The sequence below is a fragment of the Lontra canadensis genome, unplaced genomic scaffold (assembly GCF_010015895.1).
Source record: "Lontra canadensis isolate GAN:19392208 unplaced genomic scaffold, GSC_riverotter_1.0 scaffold2210, whole genome shotgun sequence".
NCBI lineage: Eukaryota > Metazoa > Chordata > Mammalia > Carnivora > Mustelidae > Lontra > Lontra canadensis.
Genome location: NW_022633194.1, coordinates 706 through 5265, shown reverse-complemented (window position 1 = coordinate 5265; position 4560 = coordinate 706). Strand labels below are relative to the sequence as shown.

At 46.1% G+C, this 4560-nt stretch overlaps 1 pseudogene; it reads right to left on the bottom strand.

Moving 5' to 3' along the window:
• Positions 1–220: 220 nt before the first annotated feature.
• LOC116863677 lies at positions 221–1499 on the bottom strand (annotated as a pseudogene).
• Between the last annotated feature and the right edge of the window lie 3061 nt (positions 1500–4560).

Genomic DNA, 4560 nt, shown 5'->3' with positions numbered 1-4560 from the left:
AATCTTTTATGTTTTTTTTTTTTTACTAAAATATACCTGTTCAGGGGAACAGCTACTAGACTAATTTAAGGGTTTTATGCACCTTATAGAACTTAGAGCAAAAATAGTTTTAGTTGATTTCATTATAAATAACGTCAAGAACCTGTGCTGTCAATAATTTCCTAAAGCACAATTGATCAGAAAAATCCACGATTGTTCAGCCTCACACCCGTCTTCAGGTAAGAACGGCCTTCTGTACATCTCACAGTTACTTATTAGGTTGAAAGGAATATGGTGAATGGTCATTAGACGTCTCGACAGCCACCTGCTGCTGTCACTTGCTTCCTCAACGGGAACGGCTGTCGTCTGCACGTGTGTGTACTGCGGCAAATAAGCCCCTTGCACAGCTGATGTCGCAGGCATGTATGTTCCGGTGCTGCCTAGTGACAGATGACTCATCTGCTGGGCCGGAGGGCTGATCATAGACGCGGGCTGTAGTGACATGGTGTGCTCCATCGAGGGAGTTAACACGGCCCCGGGGTGCTGTAGGATATAGGGTTGAGGTTGCATCCAAGAAGGACTTTACACCTTGATAGCAGAGCCCCGATACCTGTTTTCTCTGGTTTCCTTTGCCACCTGGTAGGCAGATACAGGAGATGCAATATAGGGTATAAGAGAAGTGTGAGGGATCATTCGGTTTGTAGCAATACTGTATGGTGAAGGGTAAAATCCGTCCTGTAGAGCAGCTGTGGTTGGGTCATAAGTAAGTGTCATTCCAGCCCCTCCTTCTTGATGCCAAGGTCTTCCATTAGGGATGTATTTGTTTGGGTTCTGCCTCTTCTTCTGTCCTCCTTCCGCAAACTGACACAACAAAGGTTCCGTAGGAGGAGAACCGCCAGGTGGTGTCTTAATGAATTTTCCATTAAAATCACCAATAACGCTTCACACTTCTCTGTTGATTCCATCCCAGCAAAGCCAACACCACGACTTGTGCCACTGGAATCTCGTAGTATCCTTGTAGAAATAACCTGTCCAAATGGTTTGAGCACATTTTCAAGTTCTTGCTCATCCATGGATAGTGGCAGATTAGAAATGTATAGGTTAGTAGGATCTTGTTCCTGCTGCTTTGCCATTTGAGCTTGAACCCCACTAGCCTTCAGGCCAGACACAGCTTTCTGGGCTGCTGCAGGACTGTCAAAGTCGACAAAACCATAACCTTTGCATTTGTTTGTTGTCTTATCCAAGATTGCTTTCATGGAGACGATCTTCCCATATGGCTGACACGGCTTCACCAGGTCCTGGCCTGTGGTGTTGGGAAGCAGCCCTCGGATACAGAGGTTCGTTTTGCTCAGCGGGCCCCATTCTGAGTTGCTACTGCTGCTGCTGCTGTTATTACTGCTGGTGGTGCTGGGGCTGGCAGGGGCCCTGGGGTGCGCTGGGACCAGAGACTGCGGCTTGCGAGAGGGTGTCCTGCAGTTGCTGCTGCCCCCGGGGTTGCCGCTGCTGCTGGGGAAGATCATCTGTGCAGGCGCCGGCGGCGGGCGCGGGCGGTGGGGTGGGCGCGGGCGGCGGGCGCGGGCGCAGGGCAGCCTCGCCGCGAGGGGGAGGGCGCAGGAGGGGCCGGCCCGGCCGCGGCGCTCTGGGAACTCCCTCTCGCCGGGAGGCGGCAGCCGGCGGGGGCTGCAGCTCGGGGCTGAATTCTCCTCCGCCCTCGACCTCCGGACTTGCCTACAAGTGCGGCGCGACGGCGGCGGCGGGCGAGACTCGGGCAGCTCTGGCGGCCGCCGCCCTGCGTGCCATGGATGAGAGTTCGCGCGCGGAGCTGGCTGCGCCGCGGACTCCCCCGGCGGCAGCGGAGGAGCAGCGCCGCCGCGTCCCCACCTACCGCGGCCTCAACCACCGCCCGGAGCTGCACACACTTTTTTTAAATGTCAGTTTTAATGTAAATAAACAGTAGATCCCACCTTTAAAAAAAAAAAAGAAAGAAAGAAAGAAAGCCAGTATGCTAACTAAAAACCAGAAGTAGTAAAAACTGTAATAATAGTTGAGATACAAAATTTTAAAATCTAACATGTTACATTAAAACCATAAAATGGGGGGGAAAAGAGTAAAAACTCTGAGCTTTAGAATGTATTCAAATTGAACTATCATTATGTTGAAAGTAGAAAATTAAGTTGCTATCCTTAAGTAGAGAGTCATCAAACCAAAAGGGAAGAAAACAAGAGAAGGAATAGAGAGGAACCACAAAAACAGAGAGAAACAACAAAACGGCAGTAAGTACCTACCTACTAATAACTAGCTTAAATGTAAAAAAAACTAAATACTTTGAAAGACACAAAGTGCCTGAATAGATTCCAAACAACAAGACCCCGGCACGCAGGGCAGGGGGCGGGGGGGGGCGGGGGAGCCGCGCGGGGGGAGGGGCTCAGTTGGGTAAGCATCAGATTTCCTGGTTTCAGCTCAGGTCATGATCTCAGGGTACTGGGATCAAGCCCTGCATCAGGCTCTGGCTGGGGGTGGGGTATTCTGCTGGGATTCTCTCCCTCCTTCTCTGTCCCTCTCCCTGCTTTCTCTACCTCTCTCTAAAATAAATAAATAAATCCTTAAAAACAACAACAATAAGACCCATCGATATGCTGCCGAAGGGAGACTCACTTCCGATGTGAGGACTAACACCAAATGAAAGCCAAGAAATGGAAAAGGATGCAAACTGAAAATAAAACAATGAAGAAGGGTGCTTCATGCAAATGGAAACAAACAAACAAAAAAAGCTGGGATAGTTATTACTTCTATCAGACAAAACAGACTTTAAAACAAAGACTGCAATAAAAGACAAAGGTAGGTATTACAGAAGGATACTGGAGTCAACCCCACAAGAAGAAATATTTACAAAATTTGTAAATATTCACGAACACAATATAGAGAGCAAATAATACCATTATCTAAATGGAAAAACTGAGGGGCACCTGGGTGGCTCAGTCAGTTAAGCAGCTGCCTTTGGCTCAAGTCATGATCCCAGGTTTCTGGGATACAGCCCAGCATGGGGCTTCCTGCTCAGCAGGGAGTCTCCTTCTCCCTCTCTCTCTGCTCCCTCCCTGCCCCCCGTTCATGCTCTCCTATCAGTCTCATTCAAGCGCTCTCTCTCAAATTAATAAAATCTATTTAATAAAAAGAAAAATAAACAAATAAGTGGAAAAAGTATAGCAATGCAATAGTGGGAGACTTTAATGCCCCACTTACATCAATGGATAGATCATCCAGTCAAAAAATCAATAAGGAAACAATGGCTTTCACACATCAGTTCACAAAAACTTGTTAACATATACAGAAAATTCCATCCAACAGAAGAATACAGTTTATCCGAAAAGATAAAATTCACAAAACTTTAGCCAGACTTACCAACCAAAAAAGAGGGCTCAAATAAAGCCAGAAATGAAAGAGGACTTAGAACGGATACCAAGGATATAAAAAGGATCATTAGAGACCACTGTGAACAACTACACACCAGCAAACTGGACATCCTACAAGAAATGCATAAATTCCTAAAAACATAAAATCTCCCAAGACTGAATCAAGAAGAAACAGAAAATCTGAACGGACTAATTATGGGTAAGGAGATTGAATTTGTAATCAAAAACCTCCTAACAAACCAAAGTCCAGGCAGGGCCTGACAACTTCACTGGTGAATTCTAGCAAACATTCAAAGATTTAATATCTACCCTTCTCACACATTTCCCAAAAAACTGAAAAGGAGGGAACATTTCCAAACTCATTTTTAATACCAAAACTAGACAAGGACACCACACAAACAAAAAGAAAATTCCCAGCCGATATCCCTGGTGAAGACTGATGTAAAAATCCTCAATAAAATATCAGCAAAACAAATTCAACAACACGTTAAAAGAACCATACACCACGATTAAGTGGGATTTTATTCCAGGGATGCAAAGATTGTTCAACATTCCCAAAACAACGAGAGACACCGCTATTAGCAAAATGATAAAAATATTATGATCTTCTCAATAGATGCAGATAAATATTTGACAAATTCAACATCCATTCATAAGAACTTTTAACAAAGTGTGTACAGAGGGAAAACAGTTGCACATGATAAAGGCCATATATATGACAAGCCCACAGTTAACATCATACTCAACAGCAAAAAGCTGATTTTTTTAACATGAGGAATACAGAGTGACTACATGGCTCAGTCGATAAAGTGTCCAACTCCTAATCTGGGCTCAAGTTATAATCTTTTTTTTTTTTTTTTCCAAGATTTTATTTATTCACCCGACAGAGAGAGATCACAAGCAGGCAGAGAGGCAGGCAGAGAGAGAGGAGGAAGCAGGCTCCCCACTGAGCAGAGAGCCCGATGCGGGGCCCGATCCCAGGACTCCGAGACCATGACCTGAGCCGAAGGCAGCGGCTTAACCCACCGAGCCACCCAGGCACCCCTCAAGTTATAATCTTGGAGTCATGAGCTGGAGCCCTATGTTTGGCTCCGTGCTTGGCTGAGAGTCTGCTTGAAATTCTCTTCCTCTCTCTCTGCCCCTCCCCCCAGCTCATGCTCTCACGCTCTAA